Below are 12,406 nucleotides of genomic sequence, written 5' to 3' on the forward strand. Positions count from 1 at the left end.
CAATTGCTTTTTAGTTATTTCTCAAGAAGCATGTTCGTAGTAGAGACAAAAATCTGTGTAACAGGAGAGGATAGCGCCAAGTCTCTGGGCTTTTTTGTTTGTTTGTTTTTTGGATTTTTTTTTTTCCAAATGTGCTTCTAATAGCCATTGCCTTCCATGTTGTTTACCTAATCAGCACATTTTGTCTGAATACTTGAACATTTTAACAATAACACAGGTATAGAAACAGAAAGGAAACTTGTAATCTTTGGGTTCAGTTTTAACATCTTGACAACAAGCGCTTTTTCTAGCAACAACTTTAAAATTTTGTAAGTTTGACAGTATTTTCTCGTTGGGTTTTTATTTGGTTTATTTGCGTGCTTTTAATTTGCAGAAGTTAGTAACTGCAGCTCACCTACTGCACCAAAGTTCTCGATTTCAGGAGCCCAGCTTTAGTCATTTGAACATGCTTCTAAATAAAACAAAACAAAAAACCAAAACTATACTTTTGATCTATAATAATAGCTCAAAAACTTTGTCAAGGAAAGCTCTAATATATGCAGTGATGGTTTATGGAAGGGTGTGGCAATTTAAATTTATATTGTGTGTGATGTTCAAATAAAGTGATATCTACATTCATGTGATTTATTGGTCAGCATGACCATTAATTATTATGTAGAGATTGATTAAACTTTGATTTCCTTTTTTAAAATTGTGTTGCATTTGATTCCTGATCAGATTCCCTCAAGGTGAACCCTTGATCTGAGATTTTGGATTTTATAGTGAGATCGTAAGGGTGGAGGCAGTTGAAACATTGTTCCTTATTTACAGACCACTTGAAATGAATACCTAATTTAAGTTTGCACTTTAATACCAAACTTAAAAACCAAACAGTTGGTACAGAGTAGGTTAAGTGGTCATGGTTCATCTTTATTAGCTGTGCAAAATTCTAAAGGAATCAAATAATTCATGATGATTTAAAAATTTTCTGCAGATGATTTTTTTATATATACAGTGTTTCTTTCCTATGGATAGTTCCCCCCTGCCCCCAGGATTGATCTCAGCAGCAAATTTAACCTGAATTCACTTAGGATCACAGGAATCAGGGGAAAGTGATATAAAGGTGGTTTCTCCAGCACATTTTAAGAAAAGGGACCAAAAGTTATTTTAGCTTCCTCACTAGATTGCATGTCAAGTTGCTTATTAGGATAATAAATTAATATTAAATGAAATATATGTCTCATCTTTACTATGGCATCTGTTTAGGAGTTGTTCAAATCACTGCAGTAGGGCTCTGCAAATAAAATCATGTCACCTGTTAATGGATCTAATGTACTGTAACTTTATCAATGAAAAGTAAAAATCTCAAATAACAAGTACAAACATTGAACAATGACCTAGAAAGATTTGTAAAAGTAAAATTTTTCCAATAGATTTCATTCTTGTCATTTTGTAAGATGACCCTGCAGTCCACCTGTTTGTAACTTTTTTAATAAAATAGACATCTGTATTACCGAGGTTGGTTTCTTGAATTTTTTGATATATTACTAGGTCTAGATTTGCTAACTTGTAAATCTGTCTTACTTCTATCAAAATGATTGTGTTGTATTGTAGTAAATACTGAACCAAATTAAACGTCCGCTTATGTCCTTAGTCACAGTTATGGCGTATGTTGGGGAGGGAAACTAACCCATACCCTAAAATGTAATATTTAATCAATTGAGTCACTTCCAAATAAATTAGAAATTAGAACTAATGGGTGAAAAAGAATGATATATGTGACTTGTCACATTTGGAGAAAGTGGTCCAACTACAAATCTGTTGGCCGGACATTATCCATGTGTAGGAGATTTCAGACAGTATTAAGCAATATAATTAAATTTTGAACTAACAAATGAATTAAGAACATTCAACACAATCGAGTTATCACTTTGTTTTATCCAGTCTTTGCCAGTCACTTTAATTCACTGCCTAACTCAATGTTTTTTAAGTTGTTGAACTAAGTGGATTTTTAACTGCCATGTTTTTTTAGACCGGTCTTTCATTCAGAACATATGTGGACTGGATTTTTTTTTTTTTTGATTTTGAAAAACAGGCAGGTTTATATACCTATGTCATAACACAGGAAGTCTCTTACTGTTATAATGGGTTATTGGTCTGGGGTTGGGCTCACACAACACGTGTATGCTGTACTAGGTGGTGTCCTTGAAGTCCGAAAACCCTTTTCTACAATGCAGGTACTCTCAATGTCAAGTCCCTCCCCTTTAACTCCCCACTGAAGTAGTATCCCTTCATCCGGCAAGGTCCACATTTTTAACCAAGTAAATAACAGAGTTGAAGAGAGGATGGACTAGGGGAAGAGCTAAGGGGCTCGAGCCCGATGCGTCAAATCCATTCGGGATGTCAATCGGTAAGCTACTCTGGGTTGCTTCTAGCGACAGCCGGGTCACTCACCTCCTGACCTTCCCTACACTCTTCGTGTTGTTCTTACTCCCAGGATTCTGCCTGTCTTCACACGCCTCCGGGATATAGCAGCTTGGGGGCAAAATCCAAAGCTCTAAGACATCCTGTTCAGATTCAAAGCAGGGGCGATTTTCCACACAGGCTGTTGCTTTCACCTGTATCTATCTATCTCATTTGAGCTATTTTGTCGTTGAAATCAAGGCTCAGGAAAGTTGGGCCTTAAGCTCACAAATCCAAGGTCAAATAATCAAAATGTTGAGAAAGTTTCTTTGGGGCAAGTTTTAAAATAAATTTATCATCGGGTAGAATCAAATGGGTGCAATTAAAATTGTAGAGCTCACGGACACAAGATAAGACACAGCAAGAAATAACTGAAGTCAGTGTGACAGTCCATATGTAACAAAATACTGTGGGTCCTATTGAAAGGTAATGTGTTTGTTACACTGCTAAGAGTTTATGTAAGACATAAGCTATTTTCATTATGGCTATTTTTCTTTGGAAAGGCAATGTCTTAAATCAGGATTTGGCAGCCTTTGGCCGCCAGGCAGAATCCAGCCCAGTTAGCAATGCCAAAAGAACTGCAGTTGGATTTAGCAGCTGTATCCTGGATCCACGGCAGAGCTCAGCTGCACCCTTTCTCTATCTAAACTTACAACGTGAATGGAGGCCCAGAAGTGCAGCTGATCCCAGACGAGTCTTTTATCAGCCGAGACCCGCTCGCTGCCCTGCGTCGAGCCGTTGCTCTATGGCCAAACTCGGTGGTCCTGCCATGGTATTACTACGGCTCATGCATCTTCTCCTGCAGACCGTGAGCTCCTTCCAAATACAGCTTTGCTAAGTCACCTCTTCGTCCTCAGTGCTTATCTCTAGTGCATTATAGGTGCTCAGTAAGTATTTTAAGAAACTACAGTCTCGGAATCAGTTTGGCCGATGGGTGTTCACTCTTGAGCAAACCCTGACCTTGCCATCTCCTACCGGCCCTCTTCGTTTATAGCAGTGACATCGCTTGAGAAACGGGTTCTCTCTCCCTATTTTCCTTCATCCTCTGCAGCACAAAGGCTTTTCTGCTTGCTTGTTTTGCTTTCTGGTTTTGTTTACGATTGAGGTCGTTCCTAAACTCCCTTCCAAGAGAAATGAATACCATGGAGAGATCATCCATACAGTCACGCTGTAAATGTGGACGGAAGGGCCTTGAGTCTAAGATTAAGTCCTGCGAGGCTGTAGGGAGAAGAGTATAATCAAGAGAGTATTTGCGGCCCATGCCTGGATTTCCTCTCGAGTAGATTCTGAGGCAGATCCAGACCTGCTCCCAGCCAAGTGCATCTGTAAGTCAGGGAAACGCTCATACTGAGTATAAGCAAGAACCTCCCCAGTGTTTCCCCTTTAGTGAGGCCGCAATTCCTATTCTCACTGCAAAACCTCAGGTAATTCCGCACCCGCACCCCCCTGGCCGTGCTCTCATCTACCCGTTTCCTCAGAGTGCATAAGCACCAACTCCTACCGCAGGAAACAGCCCCTACCCTTCCCTCTCCCTTTTTCCCTCTATGAACCTTGATAGTTTTGTGAGTTATTAAACTCCGGGAAGTAAGATTTCTTTTACTCTTGTTCCCCCTACTCCAACACTCGGTCTCCAAATCCTTTGACACCAACAGCTCGGAGACATTGTCAGGTTGGCCTTAAACCAACATGAAGTTATCTTCAAAATAGCAGCTCCCTGTGCGTGCTTCAATGTCAGCGACCTGTGCAGTCGGCCGTGTAATAAGAGACTCCCAGATGCCCCAGGAAGCCCTCCAGGAATTGGCTCCTGAGGCTCTGGCTACTTTTGGCCCATGCTGTAAGCCCCAGGGAATGCCCTGGTCTTAGTAGTTGGAAGCTCCTACCAGCTGCTATAAGCTTTAAAGTTTGGCAGGGGGTGCGCGAGGGAAGGGAGGGGGACTTGAGCCCGTGCCGAACTTTCCCTAGGGCTTGGAAATACACAGGGATTAAATCTACAGTTGAGAATACAAGGATTCCTGAAGGTTCTGACCCTTCAATACATCTCATTTGGAGGTTCATTGTTCCTCTGTTAAAGGGGGCGCCCCCGGAAGCCCTGACACCCAGTGGACATAGCTGTCCCTGGTTTCCTGCCATCCGTCTCTCGGACACCCATACGGCTGTTCTTAGAAAAATCCCAGCCGAACTATAGATACTATGCCATGCCTTGAGATATCCCTACAAGTATTTTTGGTCTTTCACTTGGGGCCCAAGATACACAGAAGCAAATAGGAGGGGTGGACATTTAAATGGCAGATGTGAGGGGGCCCCTGTGTGGCTCAGTCGGTTACGTGTCTGCCTACAGCTCAGGTCATGATCCTGGGGCCCTGGGGTCGAGCCCCAGCATCAGGTTCCCTGCTCAGCGGGGAGTCTGCTTCTCCCTCTCTGACTGCCCCCTCCACCCTCTTTGCGCTCCCTCTCTCCCCAACCATCTCTCAAATTAAATAAATAAAACATTTTTTAAAAACACATGGCAGGTGTGAGGCTTTCTCGCCGCTTCCCTGTAAGCTGACTGAATGACCGGTGCATGGAGATCGAAGCCTTGCTCTCTAACCTAAGAGGAGTCCCCGCTACAGGCCCTTGGCACGGCAGCTGGCTAAAAAGAAGACTTGCAATGACCTAGGAATGGAAATCTGGCCCCAAACAGATTTCCCCTTGACAGTAAATAGTTGCTTGGTGAAAATAACCATTCCAGGCAAAAAAGGGACAAGATTGGTCCCCTCATTTAACTTCATTTAACTGAACTTCTATGTCTGTACCAGGCACCGCCCCGCGGGCTGAGTGTGCATGAGGAACGGGCTATGGCCTTGACCTCGAGTGCTCTCACGTTCTGACCTGGGAGACAGCCTTGCAAGCAATCACCACGACACAATGTGACATATGCTGTAAGAGCAGCAGGACCAGATGCCAGGGAGCCCAGAAAAGTGAAGAGATTTGTTCTCTCCAGAAGGGTCAAGGGAAGGTCAAAGGAACTTGTTTCCATGCTTCATGAGTTGATTCTGGAAGTTTCGAAGAGCAAATTTGCAGCAAGGATGTTTCAGGTAGACTCTGAAGGAGGAGCATGAGCAGAGGCGCGGAGCCCCAAAAGTACCTGGCAGGCCCCAGGGAGCTTGTGACAGCAAAGAGAGCCAAAGGGGTCGCTGGACCCAGAGTGGGCAGGAGGAGGAGAGGGATGGGGCTGGAACGTGGAGGTCTAGCCCGTCACACGGACTGGGGAGGATTTTTCCTGAGAGCAAGAGGACGGTGGCAGGAGCACAGAGGGGTCTTAGAAAGATCCCCAAGTGGAAGATAAATTGGAGGGCATTTGCCCGGGGTGGGAAGACCTGCCAGGAGACCCCTGCAGTCCGAAAACATGAGAAAGGGCAAGAACTTTCATAGGGCGAAACCCGAGAGAGACCGAAGTGATGGTGACAAAGTGACCCAGTACACAGACCCAAGTCACCATGATGATCCGGTCACCTTCTGTGGCTTCAAGTCTCTCCCGTCTCCCGGAGCCAGTGCGTCAAACAAGGACTTTTACATTCCCATTTGGCCTACCTCTCCAACCTCAGCTTCTCCAGTGCCTCGCTTCGGACCCTATGCTGGTCCCCGGGACCCCAAACCTCCTGCTGGTTCCTTGTCGGTCACATTTCCAGGCCTCTGTGGGACCTACTCCCATCACGTGCAGTCTCCGGCCCCCAACCTCCCCCCTTGAGGGAATTCGTCCTCATCCTTCAAGACTCAGCTCATACCTCATCTCTGTGGATCCCTGATTGTTTCTCATTCCCTTCAGGCAGAGATGCCCCCTCCCCCCACTGCCCTTTCTCTCTCTCTCTCTTGGATAGCACCCAGTGAATACTTAGCAATTATCAAGATAATTATTTCAAAATTATCTGTTTACATATCTGTCTCCCCAGCAAGGCAATCAGCTTCTAGCTTCTGGTAGGAGAGAAGTAGATAAAAAGAATCCCCAAGCACAGCATTCCATGCTTACAGGGGTTCAATAAATGCTAAGTGATTGAGTTAGGGCGGCAGAACCGACAGGACTTAATATGATTATGGGTTATGATGAAAAGGGGGAAATCAAGACTAAGTAGTTTCTGATTGGACAGTCCTAAAATATCTGGTTTGCCTCGCTTCCCACCACCTTTCCCTTCTGTATCTAAGGGCCTTACAGTTGGTCCTGGGTGTTCTCGCACTTCTGCTCACTCTTTCTTCCATCTGAGACTCCTTTCCTCTTCTCTGTCGATCTCCTACTCTGAGTGGAAATTGCTTGTTTGTCTCCCTTTTCTAGGAGAGACGCTCTGAAAAGGAAGGGATTATGGCTCATGTCCTAGGTAATTCAGTGCACGAAGCAGACGATCAGCAGGATGGAGATACTAACAAAATTGTCGGAGGGTGGGGTTGGGGTAAGGTGGAGGTTGTGGGGGTAGCTGGGAATGTGCGGGAGGGGGTGTGATTTCAGCCTGGGGTACATGGGATGGCACATGCCTAAGGACACAGAAGTGGGGAGGTCCAGGGGGCTGTTTCCGTGATTATCTCCAAGGACAAGCCTCTATCACAGGCTCATTCCTGGAGTGACACCCTCAAAGCAAATCCAACCACTGTTTCTATTTAAGCAGGGTGACGTCAGCCTCCAACTCGCATCAATACCAAATCCACACCCAATGCAGAAGAGTCAGCCAAGTCCAATTTCTAGTCCTCTCTGCGTCTGGCTCTGTGCCTGAAGGTGGAGATTGGAAGAGGAGGATCAGGGCCTGTTTCCTTCTATCAGTCTCAAGCGGGGTTTCAGCCAGAGTCAAGTGAAGCTAATACCAGGCTTCCGTATCCCCGCGACCCTTGCAAATTCTGTGAGTGAATACCCACCGCTCTCCTCCAGATCGAGATGCTTCTTAGTCTGTCGCAGAGTGGATGGGTATGTTTCCATCTTTTATGCAGGTGTATCTTTCACTGATGGAAGCCGAGTGAAGGGCTTTGTCTTCCTATTAAGGTTTCCATGGAGGCATTAGAAACAAATATATCCAGTGCCTTTGGCAAAGAATTAGGGTTCTGATATGTTTGTTTATTTGCTATTTGGAAATAATACACAGCAGTGTTACCCAATCAGATGTTGACCTTACTCACCCTGTGGAAGACAGTCATTCTACAGAACGCATCTGTACTGTCTTGCACGGGAATTCATCCTACTGTGTATTGTTCTCGAAATGTGTCTACTTAGGAGACCCAATGATTTACATTGTAGAAATATACCATAGGCAAGACAAAGCAACTACCCCTGAAAGGCCTTCTTTGACTCACAGAATAGGACTTCCCGACACTTGCCGTTCTGCCGTTAGCTACGGCAGGATTTTCTTCCACACCCAAGCGTCACGTCTCACCACTTCCAGGGTCATGGACACTCCTCATCACAGCAGGTCTGTTTCTGTCCTAGTCGAACAAGATCCTGAAAGTTAGAACGCGGAAGGAAAGGACATTTCCCTTTTCCCCAGATCTCAGGTTCTTTCGGGTATCCCCAAACAGGTAAATTGGATATAATTCTTTATTCTGATTCTGCTATACTCTGTGAAGGCGCACGGATCACCTTGTAACCTATCTTCTCGATGATCTATTAAAATTAATTCCCATGGCCTCTGGGTCAAATCAATCAATGTACTTCTGGAAATCAAACATCACCCCCCCCACAACGTCCCTTGTTCATATAGCTTAATATATTATAAGAAAGTATTTTAAAATATGTAAGGAAGTGAAAATTATGCAACAAATAATTAGTTAATGATTTTGGCTTCACCTCATAACACACACTGATATAAAATCCAGAAGTATATAAAAAAGAAATATGAAAAACTGAACAGGAACAATAGGGGGAAAAAAAAACAAAACAAGAAGACTACTCATCAGTTCCCCTGAGAGGAAAAGTCCTTTTTTTTTTTTAATTGAAGCGTAGTTAACATACAAATGTGATATTAATTTCAGGTGTACAACATAGTGATTTGACAATTCTTAAATGGTACTCAGTGTCATCAAAGATATTTTCATTGAGTATATAACTATAGGTTGGCAGCTCTTTTCTCTTACCACATTGGTGATGTCATTCCAGAATCTTCTGGGTTCTCTCTTTTTGCTATTGAAAGGTCAGCTAATCATTCTGTTTCTCCTACGAAGATAGTATGTTTTTAATCTGTCAAACTCATAAAGTGATTTTTTAAGCGTTCAGTTGTTATTCTTATTTGAATTTCTGAAAGTTCTGTTTGGTTCTTTATCGTATTTGCTAGCTCTTTTTAATAGCTTCTTGTTCTATGAAGACGTTTTAACATTTGTATTTTATCTCGTTAAACATATTAAACGGAATTATTTTATAACCTGTACCTGATAATCTCAGTTTCTGTAGTTTTTATGGATCTGTTCCTCTTGCCTGTTGTTTCTCACTCATGGTGTCTTATTTCATTGTGTGTGTAGGTATTTTCAGCTCTGAGCTGCTCCTGGTCCTTAGAAAATTATCTGTGGCCTTGGATAAGGATGTATTTCTCCAGGGAGAGTGTGTGTTCATTTCTGCCAGATGCCTTGGGGCACTTCTTGCCTGGGACTACATTGGGCTACAATCTTGTCTTGACCTTGCTTTGTTTGTTTACTACATAAGAAATGTAAATCTGGGGCATTAAATCCACAGGGGAAGCCAACTGTGGTTACAGCTCCTCAGAGATGGTCACTTCCTCCTCCTCTGCCCGATAGGCAACAAAGCAACTTTCCATACATTTTCCTGAGGATGGTGGGTATCTGTGGTTCACCTTTACACTGAGGATGTAACCCTTGGGGAGACTCGATGTATAAGGGCGAAGACTCCTTATTAGACTCCCCTTTTTGGTAGAGACCTAAGCCTTATATCCTGTCCTTGTGTGTAGAGAAATCGTATACACACACACAAAACAAATCTCAAGTTGGACTTGTTTGACAAATGCCCTTAATGAAAACTTTGCTTCAGTGCTTGGCTTACCTTTTTGGGTTACCCCCTTCACTTAGATTGGGGCCTGATAATTCTTACTATTCTATTAGCTTTTTGATGCTTTTAAGAAGATATATATGTATTTATATGTATTTTTTACTTTATCCAGCAGTTTTGTTTTCAACTTGCAGAATCTGTCCAAATACCTAGACAGCCATATTATCTGAAACAAAAACATAGATTTTATTATGTTTGTTAATGAAATTAACAAAGACCTTTATAAAAAGATAATCCTCATTGTTAACACCATGTGGTGAAAAGAGCACTCACGTCACGCTGGCAGGACTATTATACATGGACGTTAGATCGATCTCAAAGGGCTGTTTATTTAAATAAATTTAAAATTTATATGTATTTAAATTTATATGTATTTAGAATCTTTGAAATAGTCATAAGCTTGACCAAATAATTCCACTTGCAATAATACATTATAGTACATAAGCGAAGAGGCACACAAAAATGTATATTTGAAGAGGGCACCTGATTCTCCTTCGCCCTCTGCCCCCCCCACTCTCTCTCTCAAATAAATAAATAATATCTTTTAAAAAAAAGATGTTTATTGAAATGTTATTTATGATAGCAAAAAACTTTTATGGTACATCCGTAAAATAAAATACTACACAGTCATTTATTAAGAAATACATTTTTATAGAATATATAATGATATGGGGAAATGTTCTTGATATAAAAATAAGTGATAAAATCAGACCATCAAATTGTATAGAACACCATAATCCTAACATATATAAATGTTTGAATATATGTTGACATAGACACATATATATGGAAGTATATCAAAATACTAATGGATATATATGAATATATATAAATTAGCATATATATATATATAAAGTGGGATTGTGGCTTATTTTTATTTCCTTTATGAATTTTTGAAATTTACATATTCTTTAGGCTAGCATATATCTTTTATAATCAGAAAAAAATTCTTTACAAAGCAGCACATTAGGATAAACTGTAAATATACAACAATTCTTTAAATGATTGATACTCTTCTTATACAAAGAACTCATTAAATCTGAGAAAAGCCCTAAGACTAGATATAAAGATACCCTTATGTTGCTGTCAATAGCACTTTGAGTTTTGTGGACCTAAATTCAATGGTCTAACCAATATTGAAGAAAACCCTTTCTGCCTAGCTAAACAAATGGATTTTCTTTTACTGAAGGGAAAAGCACCCCGCCTCGTGGAGAGGCAGGGAAGCTATGGTTACACATCTTGACTCTATGCTTTTTATGAGATGGGGAGACAAGCTCCCAGGCTGTGTGTGGACACGTGCACCTGAATGCATACACACACACACACACACACACACACATTCTCCTCGCTCTTGCCGCCTGTCTCAGCCCCTTGAAGGGCTCCTACCACCTTACACTTTTTTGAGTTGTCTCCAGGGTGAATCACATATGTGCTCATGAATAAGTACTGTCAGTATCAACATGGCTTTCGTGTTTTCTTTTTCCCATTCTTCTGCTCCAGCTTCTATCCTCTGGGTGGTCTTGTGTGATCTAAGAATCACTAAGAATCATATATTTTCTTTACCAAGATGACACTTGTGCTCTGTAACACTGAGCTTGGAAAGTACTCTATCACATCCACTGGGTACCAGATGCCTCCACTGGCTTCCACAACTCACACTGGGGACAGCTGCTACTTTCATGGGGTAATAATTTCTCCTGGTAGTAGTTTTTCTTAGATACCCCCACAATTAGTGCTGAGTACCACTATCTTGAGCCCAGAGCAACCGTTGACACATTGGAACCTTACAGCAAGGCCACCGTGGACAGTTGTACATGTTGCACACTGTACAAGAGATGCCTAACAGAGACACCAAGGAGGAGTCTAAAATCCAGCCTGTGTTCCCTTGCCATACAGTATGCCTGTGTTGTTGAATCTGTCCCAGGGAAAGGGGGTGGATGCCTCTTTCGAACTCACCTGCTCAGAGAGGGTAAGCTTTAGGGCTACCTAGAGCAGGTGCCATTTTCTAATTCAGACAAAGATACATTATAGACTGGCTGCCACTCTGCCTGTAATTATCTAAGTGTATGCTGTTTGGTATGATTTGGTAGAAAACGTCTCTCTCCTTTTCAGGCTACACTTGAATGTGAGTTCTGTCTGCGCTATTCACTGCTGTCGCCCCAGTCCTTAGCACACTGTCTGGGACAGAACAGGTATGAGATAGATACTTGTTGACTGAATATGTAAGTGAACTACTTAAGTCCCAAAGCAATCATACTTGTGCTTTAATAACGAAATGTTACTGTAAAACAGCACTTTGCATTTTTATTGACTATACTTTCTTGCGTTCCCATAAGGCTCAGACGTCGAATCCCTGAAGGTTGGCCTAGAGACAATGTCAATCACTGCGCTCTACTCCGAATTGTTCCTTCCCACCTGCCACTAAAGCTCTCGTACTGGGGCAATTCTGTAGACCCAACTCTTTCTTTCCCTAGAATTAATTCTCTCCCAAGAGGCTCCTTAGTCCTTTAGTACAAAGACATTTCTGACAGGCTCGCCCCACCAGTTTCACGGCCATGCCCAGGCACGTATGAACACAGCTTGGGCTGGAGCTAAGACCCTCCCTGTCCCCCAACTATGCACACACATATAACCATGTTTAATATCTTCACAATCATACCCCGGTGCATGCATGTCTATTCATGTAGTTCTAAACAATCACACACACACACACACACACACTACCACACTTCTACCTGTAGAAAATAAGCATTCATGCCCGCGGTCCTACACACGCACACACATACACACCCAGCACACCTTTCCAACACACTTCTAGTTGGAGCTGGTCCCTTGCCGAGAAGTTCCATCCCATTTTTCGAGCCTCTGACAGCTCCTCTAATCCACACAGCTTCAACACATGGGATCATTACCCTGTCCCCCAGGCACAGCCGTCCTATCCAAGCACGGGCAGGG

The sequence above is a fragment of the Mustela putorius genome, unplaced genomic scaffold, assembly GCF_011764305.1.
Source record: "Mustela putorius furo isolate JIRA1106 unplaced genomic scaffold, ASM1176430v1.1 tig00003899_pilon_pilon_pilon, whole genome shotgun sequence".
NCBI lineage: Eukaryota > Metazoa > Chordata > Mammalia > Carnivora > Mustelidae > Mustela > Mustela putorius.